This window comes from Callithrix jacchus, chromosome 21 (assembly GCF_049354715.1).
Source record: "Callithrix jacchus isolate 240 chromosome 21, calJac240_pri, whole genome shotgun sequence".
NCBI lineage: Eukaryota > Metazoa > Chordata > Mammalia > Primates > Cebidae > Callithrix > Callithrix jacchus.
This window is the reverse complement of record NC_133522.1, coordinates 37545076-37572204: the sequence shown is the minus strand read 5'-3', so window position 1 is coordinate 37572204 and position 27129 is coordinate 37545076. Positions and strand designations below refer to the sequence as shown.

At 45.0% G+C, this 27129-nt stretch overlaps 1 protein-coding gene and 1 pseudogene across 11 annotated transcripts in view; one reads left to right on the top strand and one right to left on the bottom strand.

Annotated features, from left to right (window-relative positions):
* Positions 1 to 27129, top strand: part of TIAM1 (TIAM Rac1 associated GEF 1) — a 449049-nt gene that overhangs the window by 135070 nt on the left and 286850 nt on the right. The window lies entirely within an intron of this gene.
* The window catches only part of LOC118149980 (mitochondrial transcription rescue factor 1-like), a 115026-nt pseudogene that overhangs the window by 49594 nt on the left and 38303 nt on the right, over positions 1 to 27129 (bottom strand).

The following is a 27129-nucleotide window of genomic DNA, read 5'->3' as shown; positions in this document are numbered from 1 at the left end:
GTCACTGCGACCAGCCATGATGACTTTTATCTAGACATTAAACTTCATTTTGTGTGCCCATGAATCAATGAGTAGATACAGCAAATGTGGCATATATACGATGTTAGCAGTAAGAAAGGACGAGATTATGTCTTTTGTGCAACTTGGATAGAGCTGGAGGCCATTATTCTAAGTGAAGTAACTAAGGATTGGAAAACCAAATATTGAATGTTTTCACTTATAAGTGGGGGCTAAGCTAGGACGATGCAAAGGCATAGAGTTATATAATGGACTCTGGGGACTTCTAGGTGGAAAGGTTGGGAAGGGGGTGAGGGATAAAACACTACATATGGGGTACAGTATACACTGCTTGGGTGATGGGTACAGGTACACCTAAATCTCAGAAATCGACACCAAAGAACTTATCCATATAACCAGAAACCAGCTGTACCTCAAAAACTATTGAAATTACAAAAATTAACTATATGGAGCGTGCAGTATTTGAGGTGTACCTTGTAGGGTGCATTGAAGACTAGCAAGAATTGGAAGGTGTGGGGTGGCCAACCATGCAGGGAAGTGGTGGCCTGTGAAGGGTGGGGCATGATAGGAGAGGAGTTGTCCTATGGGGCTGGCATGTAGGATTTGTGAGGATTTGGTGGGAGGGGAGAAGAGAAAGGGCTGCTGGAGTCATGTGATGGAGGCCTTTTTAAAGGTAACCCCAAAGAGCTAGAATTTTCCTAACAAAGCTAAAGCCACTGAAAACGTTTCATTCGGGAAGAATGAAATCTGTGTCCTGCCTTATAGAGAAAACCCTTGGGTAGCATTAGGAAGGCTGGTGGTTGGAGGAGGCCTAGAGGGCAGGGATGTCTGTTAGGAGCCTATGGTCATAAACTAAGATGAAGATGAGCTTGAGGCCGGGCGCGGTGGCCCACGCCTGTAATCCCAGCACTTTGGGAGGCCAAGGTGGGTGAATCACGAGGTCAGGAGATCGAGACCATCCTGGCTAACACGGTGAAACTTCGTCTCTACTAAAAATACAAAAAATTAGCTGGGTGTGGTGGCGTGTGCCTGTAGTCCCAGCTACTCGGGAGGCTGAGGCAGGAGAATCGCCTGAATCCAGGAGGTGGAGGTTGAAGTGAGCCAAGATTGCACCACTGCACTCCAGCCTGGGTAACAGAGCGAGACTCCATCTCAAAAAAAAAAAAAAAAAAAAAAAAAAAAGATAAAGATGAGCTTGACCTGGGAGGTGGCCGAGATGGAGACATGCAGGAGACACTCTGGGGAAGGCATTCTGTCATTCTGTTGGGTCATGGCCAAAAATGAATGAGAGGCCGGTTTTCTCTCCGCATCACCCAGGAGCGCAAATGTTCAGACTCTGTCGCCTGACCAGGAAAGTGGAGTCATGGAACCCTTGGAAAGAAACCAGTATGAAGAAAAGGGCCTAGAAGCTGAGGGTGCTAAAACCGGAAGAGGCCCCAGCAATCCTATCATTTCTTCATAAGTTGGAGAAGTAAAGGAAGAGAGAAAAATTGTGGTGACAGAGAAAAGCCACCTGGGTGAAGGCAGTGCCTTTTTTTTTTTTAATTGTAGGTTCTGGGGTACATGTGCAGCTCATGCAGGATTGTTGCATAGGTACATACTTGGCAAGGTGGTTTGCTGCCTCCATCCCCCCGTCACCTATATCTGGCATTTCTCCCCATGTTAGCCCTCCCCAACCTCTCTTTCCCCTGCAATCTCTCCCCTAGCCGCCCCTCCCCTGGCCACCCCCCGCTGACAGACCTCAGTGTGTGGTGCTCCTCTCCCTGTGTCCATGTGTTCTCATTGTTCTACACCCGCCTATGAGTAAGAACATTTAGTGTTTGATTTTCTGTTCTTGTGTCAGTTTGCTGAGAATGATGGTTACCACATTCATCCATGTCCCTAAAAAGGACACAGACTCATTGTTTTTTATGGCTGCATACTCTTCCATGGTGTATGTGCCACATTTTCTTTGTCCAGTCTATCCATCGATGGGCATTTGGGTTGGTACCAGGTCTTTGCTCTTGTAAACAGTGCCGCAATGAACATATATGTGCATGTGTCTTTATAATAGAATGATTTATAATCCTTTGGATATATGCCCAGTAATGGGATTACTGGGCCAAATGGGATTTCTATTTCTATATCCTTCAGGAATTGCCACACTGTCTTCCACGATGGTTGAACTAATTTACACTCCCACCAACAGTGTTTTTGCAATGAGGGCATTGGGTCCTAGCAACAGTAACTGATCACCCATGTCCCTGGGTTAGAAATGGGAGGGGAAGAAGGGGCACATACCGCCAGTGTTTGTACATGAGTGATACTGGACTTTGAAAGAATATTTTGAATAGCTATGATTTCCAGAAAGGGGTTCATTAGCTAACCAATGGGTTTGCTTAGAGAGGAACTGAGTTTTCATCTCTGGAGGGAACACCTGTTTTATTGGCAGCTGTGAATATTATTTCATTGTTGTTAATAAGGTAACCAATGACATACATTTTGGTTAACTTTACTGAGAATTCCTGACCTTGTGCTAAGCACTTTGTAGAGACATCTTCTTTTTTTTGAGACAGAGTTTTGCTCTCATTATCCAGGCTGGAGTGCAATGGCGCGATCTCGGCTCACCGCAACCTCCGCCTCCTGGGTTCAGGCAATTCTCCTGCCTCAGCCTCCTGAGTAGCTGGGATTACAGGCATGCGCCACCGTGACCAGCTAATTTTTTTGTATTTTTACATTTATTTTTTGTATTTTTGTAGTTTTGTATTTTAGTAGAGACGGGGTTTCACCATGTTGACCAGGATGGTCTCGATCTGTTGACCTCGTAATCCACCCGCCTCGGCCTCCCAAAGTGCTGGGATTACAGGCTTGAGCCACCGCGCCCGGCGAGACATCTTCTTATATGGGATGTTGAGATTTTCTTTTACACTTTGGGGCCTGTAGGTAAGAAGACCCTCTATCACTGAGTCTCTCCCGTTTGTTTTATATGGACTGCTGATTTTGCATTAGTGTTAGTTTTACAGGTGGAAGGAGACACTGAGTGTTGGAAGAGTCACACAGAACATTCCCCATTCCTCATGGGTAAGCTGTTTCTGTGCCTTCCTGCCTTCTGGGGCCATCTGACCACCTGACCACACAAACATCCCAGGGGCCATTTGTGTGAATGTTCCTTGGAGTGCGTGATGATTTCTCTTCTTGTGGGCGGTGTGTGTCCGCCTCTGCCTTTTGGGACTCTCTTCGTTTGGTTGACATATTTGTTTGGACGTGACCTTTTTCCAGTTCCTCTTCCCTGGGTTTTTGCTCACTGAGGAAATGATCCTCGGATCTCATCCATCTGCACTGGTGGCAACAGAAGAGAGAATTTCTTTTTTCTGTGGTCCAGGTCCAACTGCCCGGACACCTGTCCTTCAGAGGCTCGTGTTGTTCTGGTTGGTATCACTTCCTTACGTAGACACTCGTTAATATTCAAGTTCTGGAAGTCATCAAGTTGCACAAGAGACAGGAGGAAGCGGTGGAGGGTCCTCAGCTGACCTGGGATGCTTTTTTGATTGTTCACTTGCCATATAGGAAGGGGCCATGGCTCCCACCTCCATTTGCAACTGGCCTCTGGAACTGGCCCTGTTAGTAAGCTTTTCCCAGTGTGGCTGTTTCATTCTGAGGGCTTTCCACATCCTTTGGGATTCTTCACTGTTAGATTTGGGAAGAAAAAGTACAGCTTCGTTTTTAAGTTTGATGAAAACCACGTGCAGCAGACATGTCTCCATAAGCTGTATATTGATGCTTTTCTTACCGACACTTGACTGCTCCCCTGTTGTTAGGGAAATTCACAAGAGGACAGGCACCTTTACGCACGACCCTTAGCTTGTGAGTTCTGCTGTCACAAAGAAAATGAGTTCTGGCTATTTTCGAGGCTTGCCAAAGTTTTTTCTCTGCAACTCTGGAATTTTCTTTCTTGTGCTTTCAGAGTGGCAAAATCCATGGGCTCCTGAAAGCCTGAGGTGGTGGGGGATGAAGTACAGAGTTGAGCCAAATCCTAACTCTCCTTTTAGGCCTCTGCCATCTGCCAAATGTCATGTTTGCCGTTACCTTGAACTTGGAAGAGTGCTCTCCGAGCCCCACTCCCATCACCAAGGTTGCTCTGTGGCTTTCCAGATGTTGACCTTGTGCAGGTGATGTAACCGCAGCTCATGTTGCAGGGGGGCTGGCTGAGTCACTCTCACAGCTTTGGGATTGGATTGTCATCTCATTTAGCAGCAGGAACCTGTGGAAGGAGATGGCGCCTGGTTGGTCTGTTTGCATGTTCTTTGCCTGGGACTTCTTCAAAGCTGTGATCTGAGGCCCGGTGTGGTGGCTTACACCTATAATCCCAGTACTTTGGGAGGCCAAGTCGGGGTGGGAGGGTCACCTCAGGTCAGGAGTTCGAGACCAGCCTGGCTAACATGGTGAAACCTCGGTTCTACTAAAAAGTGAAAAATTAGCTGGGTGTAGTGGTGTGTGCCTGTAGTCCCAGCTGCCCGGAGGCTGAGGCAGGAGAATTGCTTGAAACTGTAGGCAGAGGTTGCAGCGAGCCGAGATCGCACCACTGCACTCCAGCCTGGGTAACCTGGGTGAAAGAGCGAGACTTCATCTCAAAAAAAAAAAGCGACTGTGGTCTGGAGCTGGTATCAAGAAATAGCATATCTGTGATAAGAGGCCTGGCAAGTGCTAGATAATACATTTTACCCATTTTTTTAAAGAAGTTGGATGATAATCAGTTTCATATTCCCTTCTCAGGACCACAAAGACAGGAGCAAGACCGAGGGAAGAATGGAGTGCAATGAAATGGGTAGAAAGAGGAAGACGTGGCTGGGCGCGGTAGCTCACGTCTGTAATCCCAGCACTTTGGGAGGCCGAGGCAGGCGGATCACGAGGTCAAGGGATCAAGAACATCCTGGCCCACATGGTGAAACCCCGTCTCTACTAAAAAAAGATACAAAAAATTAGCTGGGTGCGGTGGTGCATGCCTGTAGTCCCAGCTACTCAGGAGGCCGAGATAGGAGAATTGCTTGGAACTGGAAAACGAAAGTTGCAGTGAGCCGGGATTGCGACATTGCACTCCAGCCTGGCAATAGAGCGAGACTGTGTCTCTAAAAAAAGAAAGAGGGAGACATGCACAAGCGGGAGGAAAGGGAGATACAAGTCAGTGGATGTGGGGAGAACTTCCCATCCAGAACAGAAGCAGCTGAGAAAGGAGAATTATGACATTATTTTGTTCTTTGTATTTTAACTTCTTGCTCTAAATTTATGGGATACATGTATGATTTTGCTACATGCATAGATTGTATAGTGGCAAAGTCAGGGCTTTTGGGGGGGATCCCCAATCCCCCAGCCATGGGCCAGTACCAGTCTCTGGTCGGTTAGGACAGGCCACGCAGCAGGAGGTGAGAGGTCCGAGAGTGAGCATTACCACCTGAGCTCTGCCTCCTGTCGCATCAGCATTAGATCCTCACAGGAGCACGGACTCTATTGTGAACTGTACCTGTGAGGGAGCTAGGCAGCATGCTCTTTTTTTTTCCCCCGAGACAGGATCTTGCTCTTTTGTCCAGGCTGGAGTGCAGTGGTGTGATCTCAACTCACTGCAACCTCCCTCTCCCAGGTTCAAGTGATCCTCCTGCCTCAGCCTCCCAAGTAGCTGGGATTCTAGGCGTGTACCACCACGTCTGGCTAATTTTTGTATTTTTAGTGGAGACACGGTTTCACCATGTTGGCCAGGCTGGTCTCGAACTCCCGATCTCAGGTGATCTACTTGCTCAGCCTCCCAAAGTCTGGGATTATAGGTGTGAGCCACTGTGCCCAGCTGCATGCTCCTTGTAAGAATCTAATGCCTGATGATCTGAGGTGGAACAGTTTCATCCTCAAACCATTCCTACACCCCCTTGTTCATGGAAAAAGTGTCTCCCATGAAACTGGTCCCTGGTGCCAAAAATGTTGGAGACTGCTGTTATGGAGTATCCATGGCCCAAATAACGTACATTGTACCCATAGTAATTTCTCATCATCTACCCGCTTCGCACTCCACCTCCCTTTCAAGTCTTCATTGTCTGTTGTTCCACACTCTACATCCATGAGTACACTTTATTTAGCTCCGACTTAGAAGTGAGAACTTGGAATCCTTGTCTTTCTGTGTGTGACTTAAGATAACGGTGTCCAGTTCCATGTAGGTTGCTGCAAAAGACATGATTTCATTCATTTATACAACGGAATACTATTACGTTGTGTATATATATAACATTTCCTTAATCCAGTCATCTGTTGATAGACACCTAGGTCAGTTCTGTATCTTTGCTACTGTGAGTCCTGCTGCAATACATATAAAATGTAGGTGTCTTTCTGATATGAGGATTTCTTTTCCTTTGGGCAGCTGTCCTGTTTCTTTAAAAGAGTGGACAAAATGCACTTTCTAGTGTTGTTCGAGTGCCCATTACATACATTCTTACACCAGCGGTCGGCAAGCCACGGCCCACAGGCCAGATCCTGTCACCTGTTTTTGTAAATAAAGTTTATTGGGACAGGGCACGGTGGCTTATGACTGTAATCCCAACACTTTGGGAGGCCAAGGCAGGTGGATCACTGGAGGCCGGGAGTTTGAGACTAGTCTGACCAAGATGGTGAAACCCTGTCTCTACTAAAAATGCAAAAATTAGCTGGGCATGGTAGTGAGCACCTGTAATCCCATCCACTCGGGAGGCTGAGGCAGGAGAATCACTTGAACCTGGGAGGTTGAGGTTGGAAGCTGCAGTGAGCCGAGATGGTGCCATTGCACTCCAGCCTGGGCGAGGGAGTAAAACCTTGTCTCAAAAAAGAAAAAGTTTCTTGGGACATGACCACATCTATTCCCTTATCTTTCATGGCTGCCTTCGCCTGTGTGTCGGGGTTGAGACATGCTGAATGGCTCCCGGAGTGTGAGGTTCTTCTTCACCGGTCTCTTACAGGAAGTTTGCCGACTGCTGCTCTGTAGTCACCTTTATCCTGACAGTGAAATCTAGGATATCCCCTGTCTTTAAAATCTCTAGATTTAATATATGCTGCTTTTTGTTATTACTATTATTTTAAATTCATTGCACATCTCCGGCTTCTTACTATCCTCTTTGCCCTTGGATTATTTCAGGAGTTTAATTTTCTGTGGGGTGCTACTTCCCTCTTGAGGACATTTAGGATTATGAGGCGGGGGGTTTTATGATTGAGGTGGGAGCCAGAGAGAGGCTCTAAATCGTCCCCAGTGTGCCGGACAGCCCGCTCTAAATGTCAGGAGCCCACTCGCCCTCGGAACCACTTGCCTTGTGGCCGTGATGTAACATGGGGCTCTTTTAACATGGTCCAGTGAGGGGCCGGCCCCTAATGCTCTCACTCCAGCTGAGTTCATGCTTTTGCGTGCCTCATGTTACTTGCTGTCAGACACAGGAAACCGCCAGGTAATTTATCTGCCTGCCAGTGACACGGAGGACTCCGCTGACTGGATTCAGACTCTCTCCCTTTTTGTCTCTCTCTTCTCTCTCTCCCTCTGCCTCTGTCTCCTGTGTCTCTCTCACATACACACTCACACACTCTCACACCCTGTCCCATACATACACATCACATACACACTCTTACACATAGTCACTGATACATGCTCACATTCATACATACACTCATACAGTCTCATACACATACACACTCACATACTCAGACTGTCTCACTTATACATACTGTCACACACACAGTTGCTCACACATGCATATACTTGCACTCACGGTCACACACACATAAACTCACACACTCACACTGTCTCATATTACACATACACTATCACATACAATCTCACATACCCACACAAATATATATACTATCACACACCCGCGCAATTCAGATAATGCACAGTCTTACAAACACAATCACTGTTTCACACACACACATCCTCCCTGTCTGACATGTGCTCTTTGACAAGTACATGCACACTCTCCACGCTGTCACACACTCATACAGCCTCACACTCACACACACTCCACTGACTTTCCTAACTGATTCGGTCGGTTCCCAGGACAGGATGTTGCGTCGCCCTGGCTGTCTCGTGCAGCGCCGGAGAAAACTTGGATCTCCTTTTCTCTCTCAAAGGAATCAACAGCCAGCCTTTAGAAATCCTGCTTAAAACAAGATCCGAACTCCCAAATAAAAAAAAAAAGGCCTCCTTAACCCTTTGCCCCCTCACCTAGTTCTCATTGCTTTTGGGGGGCAGGGTTAGAACTTTTGCCTAGAAAAAGCCAGCTGTTTCCTGCCCCCCACCAGGGAGGGAGGCCTGGGGGAGAGGATGAGTTTTTCTGCAGCCCAGAGAAGGCTGCAAGGCTACTGGAGGAGAGACGGAGAGGGGCAGGGGTGTAATTGCAGAATAGAAGGGACAAGCCATGGTCACAAGGGAGGCGGGCCAGAGGTGTGGCGGTCCAAATGGGTCTCCGGGAGGGGTGGCGGTGCCGTGTGTGGATCTGAGCATGGAGTCCTGTGTGCTTGGCCTCCAAGGAGCAGGAAATTGGTGTGCAGAGTGACTGTGGACTGTGGGACCTCATCCTAGAGAGATGTGGGGAGCAGGAGGCGGGCTGGAGGGGCAGCATGTGAGAAAATGCAACTTCGAGACTGTCAGAGAGATCTAAGGAGAAGGTCAACGCCAGGCGAGGTGGCTCATGCCTATAATCCCACCACTTTGGGAGGCTGAGATGGGCAGATCACGAGGTCAGGAGTTCGAGACCAGCCTGGCCAACTTAGTGATACCCCATCTCTACTGAAAATACAAAAAATTAGCTGGGTGTGGTGGGGGATGCCTGTAATCGCAGCTACTCGGGAGGCTGAGGCAGGAGAATCGCTTGAACCTGGGAGGCAGAGGTTGTGGTGAGCTGAGATTGCGCCACTGCACTCTAGCCTGGGCGACAGAGTGAGAATCTGTCTCCAAAAAAAAAAAAAGAGAGAAAGAAGAAGGTTGAGTTGCTGCCATTTAGGGGAGTGAGGAGCATGGCTGAGGGAGCAATGTGTTTACAGAGACAGTCTTAGGACCTACCAAACTGGTGAAGCCTGGGGACAGGGAGTGAGTTGGGGGGATGAGGGTGACACAGATGAGGTGTTTCAGTGGCTGAGAGCCATGGCACTCAAAACGTGTTGCACTGAAATCACCTGGAAGCTTTGTAAACCACTTCTAGGTTTCTGATTTATTAGGTCTCAGGTCAGATCCGAAAATTTGCATGTCTGACAGTTCCTGGGTGATGCTGGCACTCTTGTGGAGATTGAGACCATCCTGGATAACATGGTGAAATTCCATCTCTGCTAAAAATACAAAAACATAGCTAGGCGTGGTGGCACACACCTGTAGTTCCAGTTACTTGGTAAGGTGAGGCAGGAGAATCGTTTGAACCCAGGAGGCAGAGGTTGCAGTGAGCTGAGAGCACGCCACTGCACTCCAGCCTGGGCAACAGAGTGAGACTCCCTCTCAAAAGAAAAATAAAAAAGAGAGAGAACCACTGTTCTCGTGTGAGAAAGGTAAACAGAGCTCAGAAGTGTCCTTAATAGAACTAATCTAAGACGTGGGGAGAAGATGAAAAATGAAGCTGGTTGGATGTTAAGAATAGGAATTTGCTTTCCAGCACGTTGATGAGAGTGTCAGAATTTTCTCAGTTCTGGAAAGGGTTAAGCCAGTTTAGCCAAAATGCTATTGAGCAATGCATGATAGTAGAGACTTTCATTAAAATCTAATTCCTCTGCATTTGGGGAATTTATTCACTATAAACAGGAAGAGTGTTTCAAAACCGAGTTTTGGCTCTTTGTAATTTTGATTTCTTTTAGCTGACTCGGGAAAGAGAGTCCCTCATTTGAACTTTTCTTTAGAAAAGAAGAAAATTCTAGGGCCTAAGTGGTTACCATCTTTCACCATCCTGGTTTGTCCCCTTGGTACCAGGATGACCGCTTGATGGCCGTGACCTACATTTTCAATTGACAGACTCTCATTTCTTCTGTTTGTCTTTCGCTTTTCTTTACAAGTGTAAGATTTTGGCCACAAATGTAAAAATAACTAAAATATAAACAAAAGAAGGATAGACAGACACATAGTAAACAGTATAATCAGGTGCTTCAAGAATATCCTGAATCATTTAGAAGTAAATCCTGGGTTTTTAACAACTGATGTCTTTGTCCTTAGTTTGGATTAGATTTTTGTAATGCGAGATACAGCAAACTTTTCAATTGTATGCATGGAAGTTTCCAGAGAGCTCTTACTTCCTTCTGTGGGCACACAGGACAGGTCAGCCATTCACTGATTCCTTAAAAATCTTTATAAGGGGACAGGCATGATGGCTCATGCCTATAATCCTAGCACTTTGGGAGGCTGAGGCGGGTGGATCACGAAGTCAGGAGAATGAGACCATCCTGGCTTATATGGTAAAACCCTGTCTCTACTGAAAATACAAAAATTTAGCTGGGCATGGTGGCACGTGCCTGCAGTCCCGGTTACTCAGGAGGCTGAGTCAGGAGAATTGCTTGAACCCAGGAGGCGGTAGTTGCAGTGAGCCTCTATTGTGCCACTGTCCTCCAACCTGGGTGACAGAGAGACTGTCTCAAAAAAAAAAATTCTCATAATTATTAATTAAAGAGCAAGTGACTCATTGAACAGGAGAGCATTGAAAACCTTAACCTTAGAACTGGAGTCTGCTCCCAGTGACCAGCCATGGCCTGTTTTTGATTTTGGCCAGGCTGTTCAGTGGTTCAGCCCAGCACCAGTGGTAGCAGTAGTGCTTGGGAGGGGCGACTGGGGCTTCTGGCTCTTTCAGAGCTACGTTTTATTTACAAGTTGTTGGGATCTTTGCCCAGGTGCTCGGGCTGCTTCTTCGTGCTTAGGTCCCACCATCTGTGAACTCCACTGACGGTGTGTAAATTAATAAAATGCTCCGTGAGCCCAGGATGAGAGACTTTGGAGGTGCCAAGAGGAATTGTAATAAATAATATTAAACAACTCCAGGGATTTTAGCAGTGTTTACAATTTTGGCTTCTCACACTTAGAGGTTTGGAATCGTTTTATAAAACTGACTTGAAAACCACGCATTAGGCCTTCTTTGTGTGACTGGCAATGCTTCAGCACCCCCTGCTTCTCAGAGCTGCTGTGAGAACCTCATCAGTTCTGCATGGAACTCGGCCTCCTGTGAGAGCTGTCCCTTTCCTGGGAATCCTTCTCTTGCTCATGGATTCCCCATTGGGGATGTCATTGGTGTATGATGATAAAAGTGCCCTGGGAAAGGACAAGAAGCAGTGGGGAGGAGAGGGAATGGTTGTGGCCAGTAGCTGCAGCTACTGGGATGGCTGGTATTTTAATATAATTATCTGCAGACCTTGAAAAACTCGTCTGATGGCACAAGCTTTGTGTGAGACAGAGCAGTGTCTTTGGGAATTTGTTGATTTTTTTTTTTTTAAGGTGAAAGTTGAATGAGGGGGGCAGGGAGACACATACCACTGACATTTCACATCTGCTTTGATGAAATTTTATCTTATTTGTGACTTGTAAGTTCTGCCGACAGGGCTAACAGCTCCTTTGGGCTGGCGGCGCCAGCACTGTCTGACCGTTCTCTGTCTAAATGTTTAGTAACATGCAGATTCTTCCAGAATTATGGCTGTGCCTTCTTTTATCTTGGATTCATAGAGTTTGGGACCCAGGTACTTGATAAAAGTTTATTGCATTAATAATAATAATAATAATAATAATAATAGACAACACGTGCTTGGTAGAGAGTGGGCACTGTTCTAAAGCTTTTTTGTATTAATTACTTAATCTTCCTGAAAATTACACGGAGGAAGGTTCTAACTAATGCTGTCATGATCTCCATTTTATAGGGAAAGTTTAAATAACTTGCTTACGGTTTTTCATGTCTTAAAGGGTGGTTTATATGCATCCAGCTGAAGGGATTTGACCTCTGTAGCATCAAATTCTTAATCATTGCTCTGTAGGCCTACCTTTTTTTTCTTTTTTTTTTTTGAGACGGTGTCTCACTGTCACCAGGCTGGAGTGCTGGAGTGCAGTACTGTGACCTCAGCTCACTGCAACCACTGGCTCCTGGGTTCAAGTGATTCTTCTGCCTCAGCCTCCGGAGTAGCTGGGACTACAGGTGTGAGCCACTATGTCCAGCTAATTTTTGTATATTTTAGTAGAGACAGGGTTTCACCATGTTGGCCAGGATGGTCTCAATCTCCGGACCTCGTGATCCGCCTGCCCCGCCTCCCAAAGTGCTGGGATTACAGATGGGAGCCATTGTGCCCGGCCGACTTTGTTGGACTCCTAAAGAGAGTGAACTGTGCTGCAGATGCCCCTTTCTGGTTGCCCTTCCCAGGACCAGGTCATGTGTTTGCTGAATTGTGTTTGCAAGTTTTTTGTTAGTGTGATTTATTTATTTATTCATTCATTCATTCAATCCCAGGCTGGAGTGTGGTGGCATGATCATGGCCTACTGTAACCTTGACCTTCTGGGATCAAGTAAACCTCCTGCCTATAGCCTTCTGAGTAGCTGGGACCACAGGTGCACACCACCACACCTGGCAATTTTTTATTTGTATAGAGATGGGGGTCTTACTCTCTCACCCAGGCTGGTCTCAAACTCCCTGGCACAAGCAATCCTCCTGCCTCGGCCTCCCAACGTGCTGAAATTATAGGCATACCCACTATGCCTGGCCTGTATCTGCAAGTTTTAAGGACCGATATCAAAGTACTAGAATCTAGGAGGAAAAGGGGGCTGTTGGATATTGGCAGAGCTCTGAAAGTGATAAATGCTATGAGTGCTTTTTTAAACTTTTTATTTTGAAGTAATTGTAGACTTACTGACAAGAAGTTGAAAAATAATACAGAGAGGTCCTGGGTACCCACCACCCAGCTTCCCCCAGGGGTGACATCTTACTTAGCTGTAATGCATTATCAAAACCAGGAAATTGAAATTGGTGCAATGTAAGTCACAGAACTGCAGATAACAGGTGGAAGTGGTGGCTCAGGCCCCTAGTCCCCAGCCACTCAGGAGGCTGAGGTAGGAGGATCACTTGAGTTAGGAGTTCCAGACCAGACTGGACAATATAATGAGATCCCATCTTTAAAAAAAAAGAAAAGAAAAAAAAAAGACCAGCTGAATGCCATGGCTCACACCTGTCATCTGAGCACTTTGGGAGGCTGAGGTGGGCAGATCACTAGGTCAAGAGATCAAGACCATCCTGGCTGACACAGTGAAACCCTGTCTCTACTAAAAGTACAAAAACTAGTTGGGTGTGGTGGTGCGAACCTGGAGTCACAGCTACTTGGGAGGCTGAGGCAGGAGAATCTCTTGAACTCAGGAGGTGGAGGTTGCAGTGAGCTGAGATCATGCCACTGCACTCCAGCCTGGTGACAGAGCAAGACTCCATCTCTAAATAAATAAATAAATAAATAAAAATAATAATAAAGAACATACTGGAATCTCACCAGCTTGGCATACACTTTTTCTTTTCTTTTAAAATAGGACTTAGTGTAAAATTTGACCAGTGTTTTCTGATGAGGGAGAGAACCTCTGACTAAGACTGTGATACATGCTTTACAGACACATGGTTTTCACATAGCTCTGTTTGCTTAAGTGTTTTTAACACGGAAAACAGTTGAGTGGAATGTGAAATCCAGCAGCTCAGTTATGGGATCGAGACCAAGCAGTCTGGTTATTTTCATTTATGGTCTTGAACTCTTTGGGGATATTATCTTTACTTTTTTGTTGCCTTTTCAGAGAGAGGATATTTTCTAAAGATAAAAGGATAATTCAAGGTCATGGTGTCATCTTAAGAGCTCTCGGAGGGAATGATAAACAAATGTTGTTTTCCCTGGCAAAGGGTGGGATTTCGATTAATCAGATAGAAGGTGTGGACTGATAGGACTCAAAGATCATGGATAGAATTTCAAGATAACTTTTAGAGTGGATTTGCTTTTCCAGTGACAGCCCTGGATGAGTTGTGGCTACGTGTTGCCTGCCTGGCTGGCCTGTGATTAATTGCTCCTGCCTCCGTGATCCCATCAGGCTTTGCTGAGAGTTCCAATTAGCCTCTCTCACTGTCTGCCCTGGATTTGAGCTATTTGTGAGAGTGATTGTCTTCTTGAGTAGACTAGGAAGTCTTTGAGGGCAGGGACTGTCTAATTCATTTTTTGACTTTTCTCCTCCTTTCTCCTAGTATCAAGCAAGATGCATTGAGCAGAAAGGATCTCTCTATTCTCCCGCCGCCAGCCGTTTTTAAACTGTCCCTAAACTGTCCCTTCACTACTTTATGTATTTATCTGGGCATCTGTTTGTATGTTATGTGTATTTGAAACTAGTAAGGCTTAATCCATGGTAGATTATTTTATAATTTTGAGCTATCATGAGTCAGACTGGCCTTGTTCTGTAGCTCCACCCGAATAGCAGAAAAACAGCCTGAGAGCTTGGGAGATTTTCTTCAAAAAAAAAAAAAAAAAAAAAGCAGTGGGGAGTTGTTTTTGTTTTCTCTATACTATGGAATTTTTTCTTAAAAAAGTGTATCACCTGCTGGGCATAGTGACTCACACCTCTAATCCCAGCACTTTGGGGGACCAAGGCGGGTGGATCACTAGGTCAGGAGTTCAAGACCAGCCTGGCCAAGGTGGTGAAACCCCGTCTCTACTAAAAATACAAAAAATCAGGCAGGCATGATGTGGGGGCACCTGTAATCCCAGCTACCCGGAGGCTGAGGCAGAGAATTGCTGAAATCCGGGAGGTAGAGGTTGCAGTGAGCTGAGATCGTGCCAGTGTACTCCAGCCTGGATGACAGAGCGAGACTCCATCTCAAAAAAAAAAAAAAAAAGATATATCACCTTTATACTTAACTGTTAACCTTGGGATAATTCAGATTCTTCTGAGTCATGCTGCCTTTCAGGATTTGGCGTTTCAGGGATGTTGGCAGTGGTCTATAGTTTTGACCCCTGCACATCATCAGTGGTGCTGTGAGCCCCTGTCTTCTTGGAGACATATAGGAAGATACATTCTTTTAGTCACCTTTTCTAATAAGGGGAAAACTGAGAGCAGAAATACTGTGTTCTTGGGATCGTTTGGTTATAATGAAATGTGAAGCATCTCTCTCAAGTGAGCTCATGTAAAAGTGGTGTTACCGAAGGGATATGGGGAAATGCTGTGGGCAGCCAGGGATGTGCAGGCCTTGTAAAACGGGAAAATCAGGAAGGGACGCTGGGCCCGTGCCTCTCAGAGGCCCCCAGAGTGTGGATGTTGGCTTTTCTCTGCAAGGATTTGCCATTCTCTTGTCCCTACTTGCAGACTGACTTTCTTGCTTGGCCTCTGAGGTCTCAGATTTACTGCTTACCAAATAGCATTGATTTGGTGCAGTGTTGCTCTAGTCCAATACTACATGACCTTTCTTCTACATAACTGTCTTAGTCTCCCAGTGTTTCAATTCCAATTTTTTTTTTCAGAGATGGGGTCTTGCTTTGTTTCCCAGGCTGGAGGGCAGTGGTGTGATTATAGCTCACTGCAGCCTCAAACTTCTGGATTCAAATGATCCTCCTGCCTCAGCCTCCTAAGTAGCTAGGGCTCCAGGCATGCACCACCATCATGATCAGCTAATTTTTATATTTTGTAGAGATGGGGTCTCGCTATGTTTCCCAGGCTGATCTCGAACTCTTGGGCTCAAGCGATACTCCAGCCTCAGCCTTTCAAAGTGCTGGGATGACAGGCATGAACCCAATCTCAATTCCAGATTTTGAGTCGGAGTCTGGTTGGCCAGTACTGAGTCATGTATTGTGGGAAGTAGAAAAAGTTCCTTTTTAGGCCGGGCGCGGTGGCTCAAGCCTGTAATCCCAGCACGTTGGGAGGCCGAGGCGGGTGGATCACGAGGTCAAGAGATTGAGACCATCCTGGTCAACATGGTGAAACCCCATCTCTACTAAAGATACAAAAAATTAGCTGAGCATGGTGGCGTGTGCCTGTAATCCCAGCTACTCAGGAGGCTGAGGCAGGAGAATTGCCTGAACCCAGGAGGTGGAGGTTACGGTGAGCCGAGATTGCGCCATTGCACTCCAGCCTGGGTAACAAAAGTGAAACTCCGTCTCAAAAAAAAAAAAAAAAATCCTTTTTGAAGTTTCCTTTCTTGTTAAAAGAATAAGTGTGCTAATAACTTTGTTAAGCCCTATCATATGTAGCTGTTAGACATGCCAGGCTTACAGACATGAAGTACACTCTATGTCCTTGTACTATAACCAAGATATCTGTGCTGGACATGCTCACAGGCATGTCCCTGCTCTCCATTGCTTTTACCTGTTTAGAAAAGTTTTAAGTGGTTAGCCAATTGGGTTTGAGTTTAGATTGTGAGGTCTGACTCAAACCAATGGAGATCAGACAAAGCAGTAAGGATGACCCCAAATGCGTAAGGGATACATTTGTGTGTTTCCCTTTGTTCATTGTACTGTTGCAGCAAGATGGCTAGCGAGGGCACCCTTCCTGCAGTCCGGGAAGTAAAAATTGGGTTGCTGAAAAACACTTTGTCTCAATGTTGATTTTTCTTTACGGCACTGAGCATCTATTTCCAACATGTATTCACCTAGCTTTTGCTGGGATGCAAGGGTGTATGTATGATGGGTGGTCTCAGACTTGCCCAGGCGGGATCTCCAGAAGGCGGGGATGTTGGGAGGCCATGATTGACATGGTTGCCATATCCCAATGAAGGAACAGTTCATCATTGTTTATATTTAGCTCTAGGCTACATTAGGAAGGCAGGGCCCATTTTTTTCCTGCCTTGTGTTAGCTTCCAGCTTTTCCCACTTAAAATTTCAGGTCTAGACAGTAGAATGAGAAAAAGGTACAGAAGTGCTGGAGTCTACATGTAGCTGATGAAGAGCTGGTTACTAACACTGACTAGAGACAGGTGGTTGGGTACATGACATCACCAGTAAATATTTAGTTCAAAAAAATACTTTCATTCATGCTTTTGAATTAAATTAGTGCAGTTGAATTCGTCTTTTCATATGCATGTGTTTACTTTTTGAGTTCCTAACTTGGACTTAAAAAATACAGACTCGCCCTGCAGTGATTCCACTTTTTTTTTTTTTTTGAGACGGAGTTTTGCTCTTGTTACCCAGGCTGGAGTGCAATGGCGCGATCTCGGCTCACCGCAGCTTCCACCTCCTGGGTTCAGGTAATTCTCCTACCTCAGCCTCCCGAGTAGCTGGGATTACAGGCATGTGCCACCGTGCCCAGCTAAGTTTTTGTATTTTTAGTAGAGACGGGGTTTCATGATGTTGACCAGGATGGTCTCGATCTGTTGACCTCGTGATCCACCCGCCTCGGCCTCCCAAAGTGCTGGGATTACAGGCTTGAGCTATCGTGCCCAGCCGTGATTCCACTTTTATAGTCAAGGAATTCTGATGTGTGTTGAAGTCACTGGATAACAGGAATACAGTAACCAAATGGTGAAGACAGAGAAGAGGACTGGGCAAGACCTAAAGGCGTCTATTCCCTGCTAACCAGCTGTGTCACTGAGGTAACGAAGTTCTCTGAATTTCAGTTTCTTACCTGTAAAATGGGGTAGGGGTAGTATCTGTCTCATAATGTCGTTGAGAGGATTCCATGAGCTGATCTATTCAAAAGCACTGTACTAGGCAGTTGGGATATAGGAGTGCACAAAATCCATAAAGATCTTGCTCTCCTGGAGCGTATATTTCAGCATGTGCTGCCACCACTCTAATTTATAAATCAGAAAGAGCGGTGTGTGGCCAGACTTGTGGCTCTTGCCTGCAATCCCAGCACTTTAGGAGGCCAAGGCGGGCAGATCACCTGAGATAAGGAGTTTGAGACCAGTCTGGCCAACATGGTGAAATCCTGTCTCTACTAAAAATACAAAAATAATTTGCAGGGAGTGGTGATGGGTGCCTGTAGTCCCAGCTACTCGGGAGGCTGAGGCAGGAGAATCACTTGAACCCAGGAGGCGGAGGTTGCAGTGAGCCGAGATCATGCCACTGCACTCCAGCCTGGGTGGCAGAGCAAGACTCCATCTCAAAAAGAAAAAAGGAAGAAAGAAAAAAGAAAGAGTAGCGTCCTTATATTTCCCCTAATATTTCCTTCCAATTCTTTAAAATTCTAGTGGAGTTTGTTTTTGCTTTTGTTTTGTTTTGGTAGATAGGATCATATATAGCTGACAGTCAGGCTTCTCTAACTTAGAAAAATCAGGATGTTTTAGTGAGTACATGTGTGGGCCCTTATGCTATCAGGAGCCCAGAGAAATCAATGCAAGTGTCAACATTCTTTGAAAAAGGTCTGTTTTCCAAGGCAAACGTGAAGTTAGCTTTGGGGGAATAAAGAAAACCTGTGAGAGACATTTATGAGCTGATATATATTGGCTGTGATGATCCAGGGAAAGGCATGCCTGTTTGTGCAGGGGCCACTCATTTTGCTTGTATGAACTCAAAGTCAAAAATCTTAATGGATTTTAATAACCCTAAATGTCATACTGAATTTACGCTTGGAAAATTTCAGATAACACCTCTTTGTAACAGCTATGGTTTACTCATCTCTTGGGCTGCCACATATATCTCAAGACAAAAAATCCTCCATTTAAAAAAACTTTCACATTTTGCAAACTTTGCTGTGAGAAATAGAAACTTTTGGGGCAAGCTCTTTTAGATGAAGGAAATATTTTCCCCCACAGTGGATCCATATAATTTATTCTGTCAGCTAAAACAAGCAATTTCTTTTCTTTGCCTTGGGATTTAAAGCAATAATATATTGTATATAATTATTTAATTTAGTTGACCTAATGTTAATGTATTATTTTTAAAGGTTCAATAGATTGTAATATATCTTAAAATCATTACAGTTTGACATGGCACGAAGTATTTAAGGATATTTTGATTGAAGTTTTAAAGAGAGAACTTATCCAAGCCAGTATTAAATAAAAAATTTCCCTGCTTTATAGACAAATTTTAGTATATATCAGGGGCATTAATGTTATATCTAAAATGTCAAAGGAAGATTTGTAATAACAGAAATGTATTACTCTTTATTATATATAGTATAAATGAGTAAAGCAACCAATTCTGCTTTGTGGAATTAACTTTGGCTTTGCTACTTCTTTTTAGTTTCTGGCAAAGGTAATTTTTTTTTCTGAGACAGAGTTTTGCTTTCGTTGCCCAGGCTACAGTGCAGTGGCACGATCTCGGCTCACCGCGACCTCTGCCTCCCTTTAGTGAGGGAGCCTCCCAGGTCATGATTTTTCTCCTTTGCCGATTCTCCTGCCTCAGCCTCCCAAGTTGCTGGGATTACAGGCATGCATCACCATGTCCAGCTTATTTTGTATTTTTAATAGAGATGGGGGTTTTACCATGTTGGTCAGGCTGGTCTCGAACTCCTGACCTCAGGTGATCTGCCTGCCTCAGCCTCCCAAAGTGCTGGGACTGTAGGCATGAGACATTGGGCCCAGCCCAAAGGCTATTTATAATTATTTGAGAAGAGACAGAGCCTGGGTGGTAAGAGATGTTGACATTCCCATTTCTCTTTCTTCTTCAGTTTCACATGATAAGCGATCAACTCTATATTCTCATATCACACTAAATAGTTCTCCGTATCTGCCCAGGCACAGACTGAAGCTTGCTTAGATATTTATCACAGTGGCTAATGCCCTTGTTATTGTAATTGGTCATAATTTTTCTCCTTTACTGAGGGAACACAAAGAATTTTCATATCTGAGAACTGTGTACTCTGCGGATGGCAAAGTTCTGTCTGCAGTGGGCATTTTGCAATGATGGCACATTCACCATTTATTTATGTGCTTGGTCATGTGTTTTGATGTTTGAAGCGTGATGGAAAATAGAAACGATGTGGGCTACTTCCCATGGCTATGTTATTTTTCATTTTTAGTGGTGTAAAATTATGTGGTGGTTTATTAAAAAAAAATCTTTACATTTGCTTCAGTAACACAAACCATTACCACTGTGTGGGAAAAATAACCGGGTTTCCCTCAGGCCCAGCTTCCCCATAGTTCTTTATTCAGAAGGACCGCATAAAAAGTAAGATTGTTTTAAAATTTTCCACGCCTTTCTGAAAACAGGTGCTTCCTTTGTGAATTCAAGTTAGTGAATTTATGTGGTCATTTCAACCTAGTTTCAACTCTGGTTCTAAAGAACAAAGACTTTTTTTTTTTTTTTTTTGCCCTGAAGATTGACATTTGCTTGCAGAGATTAGGCACTTCCTGTGCCCCTGGGTCCCATTCTGCTGGTGCAGAGGGGAGGCTGGGGGCGTGTAGGGGGAGGTCAAAGCGAAGCCAACACATTGGTCCATGTTCATTTCATGGCGGTGGGAGGGACTTGGAGTCTGTGCAAATCTGCACAGGGGCAGGCTGAAGCTTGCTTCGAAGTTTACCAGGTATTCCGTGGTTCATCCATTCTACAAGGTAGCAGTGAAGAATTCTGCAGTTCCTTTGTTCTCTGTAAATGGTCAGTTTGAGACCTGTTGCCTCTACCCTTCTCCTTTTCCCATTTTCCATGTCTTTCCTTCTGCCCTGGCGGAAAGCAGCCCCGCATCTTCACATTCTGACTTCTGGAATGGAATGAAAGCGTTTCTTTCTGTACAGAGAGGTTTGTTTCACACAGAGCTGCCTTTGACTGGGAAGACTCCCCCTAACAGATGTGGATCATAATGTGTTGGCACCAAGCCAGGAAGGATGGCCATAAATTGTAATTTGAAAGAGGTTTCACCAACTCTTTGTCCTGTTATCTCATTTCTGGCACGGGGATATTGGGGCAAGTTAAACCAAGAGCTGATTTGGTACTGGTCTATGTGATTGTCATAATTTAAATTAGAAATGTTCATTTTGGGTGGTAGGTATCAAGATTTTTGTGTATTGGTTTCTGCTTCTGAATTTTTTTTCAAAGGAATTAAAATGGGAGGAAAAGAGGAGGAGAGAACGGAAGAGAGGAAGGAAGCAGTTTGAAACATGGGATCTTAGCAGAGCTTTTGGATGCGAAAAGATCTCTATAGGAATTTGGCACTTGCTGTATGTGTGACTTTGGCCAACTTTTCTGCCTCAGTTTTTGCTATTTATAAAATGACACTTATAAATGGGCGTAATAGTTCTTTGTTATGAGATCATATATCTTCAGAGCCAAACTTAGTGCTTAGTATTAGTATATAAAAGATACCTCCAAAATCTCAATTCCCTTTCATTACCTCTTTCATGTTGCATTTAAAGATCCGTAGCTACATTGAATGCTGCAGACCTTGTCACTTCCAGGCTGGTCTGAACTTAAGTCTTGCTAGAATGTTTTTCACTTAATGGCAATGATACTGGCTGGGCGAGGTTGCTCATGCCTGTAATCCCAACACTTTGGGAGGCCGAGGTGGGTGGATTACCAGGTCAGGAGTTTGAGACCAGCCTCACCAACATGGTGAAACCCTGTCTCTACTAAAAATACAAAAATTAGCCAGGTGTGGTGCCCTGTGCCTGTAATCCCAGCTACTCTGGAGGCTGAGGCAGGAGAATTGCTTGAACCTGGGAGGCGGAGGTGGCAGTGAGCCACTGCATTCCAGCCTGGGTGACAGAGCTAGACTGTGTCTCAAAAAAAAAAAAAAAAAAAAAAAAACATAAATTCACAGTGATGGAAGGGTTCTTTTGCTTTGGTTTCTTTCTACCATTAAAAAAGTAGAAGGGCATAAAATGTTATTTTAAATATTTTATTTTATATTAATATTAAATCAGATATGATTGTTATAATTGATAATATAATTAGTATGATATATCATATATTAATATTATACATTTTATGTTTATTAATTTTTAAAATATTTATTGAGGCCCAACTCAGAGCCAGACAGTGTTTCAGGAGCTACAGTGGGGCGGGTAGGAGATTAGACATCCAGGGGGTGGTGGGTGTCTGTTTTAGACGGGGTGGTCTGGAGATACTTCTCCCAGGAGATATAATCCTGAGGTCTGCCTGGAGGGAGAGACCCCGTGAAAATCCAGAGAAAGAACATTCCAGGCAGAGGGACCTGCAAATGTGTTAGAGATTGGCAGCAGGCATGTATGGGAAAGGCAGGAGTGGGACAGGGGCTGAGGTCACAGCCAGAGGCACCTGCAGGAGCGAGGTTCTTGTTTGGATTTTGGGCAGTAAGAATCGGCGTAAATGGAACCACAACCCAAGCCCCTCTACTCCTCTTAAGAGACTTAGTTAGATGCGTTTTTGCAGAGAAGATGGAAAATAATAGTGTATCTGTTACTTTGATTACAATTCCCATCATATAATAATTAACTGCTAGCTGTAATTATAGGACTTCCTCTAATTTAGTTTAGCACTCGGGGGACCTCCATTAGCCTATATCCCAATCAATTTCACAGCTATTACGGAGGAAAAAAGCTACGTTCTTGTTGAATTTTAACTCTAGCGGGTGAATGATGCGCACATTTGCTAGACAGCTTATTGTGTTTTTGCTCCTTATTTTCTTTCTGTTCAGGCCTTCCCTGCTGGCCTGCTGTTTCAGGCATGAACATGTTATTTCCTAATTAGGATAGATTTTTGCAGATAGTTGTTCATGAATTCCATGCATCCCACGTCCTTTTAGTAACCTCCCCAATTTACAAAGCAAAAATTTTCACCTGACAGCCAAGGGAACGCGTGTCCCCTCCCCAAGGCGGATGTTTTAGTCGATATTTATTCTCCCGTCCAGCACCTTTTACTACCCCCATACTCTCTGTGTAAGGTCATTTATGTGGGGAAATGTAACGCAATCTGCTTTCTCAGTTGGAGGGAACAATACGTTCTCCGGTGGCAGAGAATGCAGGGTTGGCCCGCCTCTTTGCCTCCGTGGCATGTCTGGTGATTGGCTATGTTTAGATGACCTGGGCCTCCAGGGGCACCTCTTGTCCAATTTTCTCTGCTGCTCTGGTGGTGAAAGTCGCCCTTACGGTCACATGGCTGCAGCGGCACCATGTCTCCAGTGTACTGCTTCTCTCTGGAGGCAAGCAGTCATCTGTATGTGGGGCCGTTTATAACTTCACTAGAAGTAGCGCCCTGAGAAGTAGTGTCATCTCCAGAGAGCTCTAGTTTTGTTTCCTCCCCACTCCATTTTTTTTGAGACAGAGTCTCACTCTGTTGCCCAGGCTGGAATGCAATGGTGCGATCTCAGTTCACGGCAACCTCTATCTCCTAGGCTCAAGCAATTCTTGTGCCTTAGCCTCCGAAGTAGCTGGGACTGCAGGCACACACCACCACACCTGGCCAATGTTTGTGTTTTTGGTAGATACAGGATTTCACTGTGTTGGCCAGACTGGTCTTGAACTTCTGACCTCAAGTGATCTGCCCACCTTGGCCTCCCAAAGTGCTGGGATTACAGGTGTGAGCCGTCATGCCTGGCCCCACGTACTAGTTTTATAATAATGTCTGTAGCTCGTCGGTAGCAACTAGAATCTACCGGGAGAATGATGCACCTGTTTATTTGATAGACAGCTTTATTTTGTTTTCGCTCCTTTTTTTTTTTTTCTGTTCAGGCCCTCCCTGCTGGCCTGCTGTTTCAAGCATGTACATGTTATTTCCTAATTAGGAATAGATTTATGCCATGGAAGAAGAAACCAAGATTGTGGACAAGGAGGTGGAGGGAATGGTTGCCCACTGCTGTCAGGCAGGTGGCTATAACATGAGTGCTGTGTGTTTGCCCCAGCTCCTCTGGCAGTGTGTGTATATATGTCTGAGAGAGAAAGAGAATGAGTAGATTTTTTCTTTTCTTTTTTTTGAGACGGAGTTTCGCTGTTGTTACCCAGACTGGAGTGCAATGGCACAATCTTGGCTCACTGCAACCTCTGCCTTCTGGGTTCAAGCAATTCTCCTGCCTCAGCCTCCCGAGTAGCTGGGACTACAGGCACGCACCACCATGCCCTGCGCTAATTTTTGTATTTTTAGTAGAGACAGGGTTTCACCTCGTTGACCAGGATGGTCTCGATCTCGTGATCCAACCCCCTCAGCCTCCCAAAGTGCTGGGATTATAGGCGTGAGCCACCCCGCCCAGCCTGATTTTTTCTTTTCTTTTTCTTTTTTTGGAAATAGAGTCTAACCCTGTTGCCCAGGCTAGAGTGCAATGGCATGATCTTGGCTCACTGCAACCTCCGCCTTCTGGGTTCAAGCAATTCTCCTGCCTCAGCCTTTCAAGTAGCTAGGATTATAGGCATCCGGCACCACGCCTGGCTAATTTTTTTTGCCTCTTTAATACAAATGGGGTTTTACCGTGTTGTCCAGGCTGGTCTCAAACTCCTGACCTAATGATCCTCCCACCTTGGCCTCTCAAAGTGCTGGGATTACAGGCATGAGCCTCTGAGCTTGGCCCAGATTTTCATTTTTAGAGCAGTTCTAGATCTCCATCCAAATTGGATGGAAAGCACAGAGCGTTCCCATGCATCCCTCCTTCGTCACTCCCGGCCACCTCCCTCACCATCAACATCCTGCCCCAGACCGGGAGAATGATGCACAACAGCAAACCAGCAGTCAGCTGTCATCACCACCCGGAGTTCATAGATTACACCAAGCTTCACTCTCGGTGTTGTACCTTCTGTGCGTTTGGACAAATGTATCATGATGTGCGTTCACCACATAGTATCCCACAGAATTAGTTTCACTGCCCTAAAAACCTTCTGCTCCCTGCCTGTTCATCCCTTCTTCCCCCCATCCCCTGGCAAGCACTGCTTTAGTTGCTGTCTCTATAGTTTTGCGTTTCCCAGAATGTCATGTAGCTGGAATCATACAGAGGGTAGGCTTTTCAGATTGGCTTCTTTCACTTGGTAATATGTATTCACGGTTCTTCCGTATTTTTGTGGGTTGCCAGCTCATTTCTTCATAGCCAGATAATATTCCTTTGTGTGAGGCACCGCTGATCATTTATCCATGCACCTACTGAAGGGCATCTTGCTGCTTCCGAGTTTTAGCAATTATGAATAAAATTACTGTAAGCATTCACACGCAGGTTTTTGTGTAAACATAATATAAATATAAATGTATATTTACACAGTATATAAATGAAGTTTGTTTCTGATTATGAAAAAACGTGCTTTATTGCATAACATTTGGAAAATATTAAAAAGAAAATCTTTAAGAATCAGTATAAGCCTATTTATTAATTTACTGTAATAAGATACATGGAATTGGAACTCCCCTGGAAATGCAGGCCATATGGTTATTATATAGTATAACAGTCAGTGGAAGAGACAGGAAAGATTTAGGGCATTCCAGATGCTGGTTCTGTTTCCATTAAACCCACTTCTTAAGTGGCTTTTTATGATAGTCCACATTCAGACACTCTCAGCTTTACCAAATGGCTAAGAAGTCCTCACCAACAACTGTAGTCCAAGGAGGTACTGACATTTTTCTCTTAAAAATTCAAATATACATTAGCTATGGTTCTTGGTGGCGGTGGAGGGGATTCCAGACATTCATGTGGAATCCAGCAGTTCAGAGGCACACAGCTTGTATAAGGCTGGATGTGACTGCATTCAGTTCTGGGAGCCTCCGTATCTCCTGGGCATGTTCTGGGTGCAGAGGCAGAGGATGCTGCTGGGGAGGACGGGGTGGTGTTGATCTAATGGAATAGTAATGCCGAAAAAGCAGCCTCAGAAATGGACATCCGTGGACAGCCTGTTGCAACTTCATTTTTCATTTTTAAGAATTCTTGACCAGGCGCAGTGGCTCACACCTATAATCTCAGTACTTTGGGAGGCTGAGGCGGGTGGGTCACCTGAGGTCAGGAGTTTAAGAGCAGCCTGACCAACATGTTGAAACCTCGTCTCTACTAAAAATAGAAAAATTAGCCAGGCATGGTAGCACATGCCTGTAACCCAGCTACTCGGGATGCTGAGGCAGGAGAATTGCTTGAACCTGGGAGGCAGAGGTTGCAGTGACCTGAGATCACGCCATTACACTGCAGCCTGGGGGACAGGGTGAGACTCTGTCTCAAAAAAAAAAAAAAAAAAAAAAAAAATCTGGCAAAGTACTGTGTTAATCCATTTTTCATTGCTATAAAGCAATACCTGAGGCTGGGTAATTTATAAAGAGAGGGCCAGGCATGGTGGCTCATGACTGTAATCTCAGCACATTGGGATGCCAAAGTGGGCAAATCACTTGAGGTCAGGAGTTCGAGACCAGCCTGGCTAACATGGTTAAATGCTGCCCCAGCTGAAAATACACAAATTAGGCAGGCATAGTAGCAGGTACCTGTAATCCCAGCTACTCGGGAAGCTGGGCCCAAGAATTGCTTGAGGCCAGGAGATGGAAGTGGCAGTGGGCTGAGATCTCACCACTGCACTCCAGCCTGGGCAACAGAGTGAGACTCAGTCTCAAAAAAAAAAAAAAAAAAAGAGAGGTTTACTTGGCTCATGGTTCTGTATAAGCCGGGCACCATTATCTGCTTGGCTTCCGTGAGGCTACAAGTAGCTTTTACTCATGGCAGATGAAGGGGGAGTAAGCCTGTCACATGGTGAGAGGGAACAAGAGAGAGTGTAGGCGGTGCCAGGCTCTCTTAAACAACCAACACTCACTTGAACTAACAGAGCAAGAACTCACTCATTACTGCAAGGAGGGCACTAAGCCATTCCTGAAGGACCAGCCCCCATGACCAGAACCTCCTACCAGGCCGCACCTCCAACATCGGAGGTCACATTTCAATGTGGGATTTGGAGGAGACAAATGTCTACAATATATCAGGTATTGAAGTTCATTTTTGACTTTAACAAGGCAAACAATACCACATCAACCTTAAAAATAACTGTCTTTCGTGGCTTCTGAGAATGGAAGTATACAGATGCTCAGCTTACAGTGAGGACACGACTCAGTAAACCCATTGTAAGTTGAAAATACATGAATACACCTAATCTGCTGAACATCCTAGCTTAGCCTAACTTACCTTAAATGTTATCAGACCACTTACATTAGCCTACAGTTAGGCAGGATTATCTAACATAAAGCCTACTTTATAATAAAGTGTTGAATATCTCAGGTAATTTATTAAATACTGTACTGAAAATGAAAAACAGAATGGGTGTATGGGTACATAAAGTATGATTTCTGCTGAATGTTTATTGGTTTTATGCCATTGTAAAGTCAAG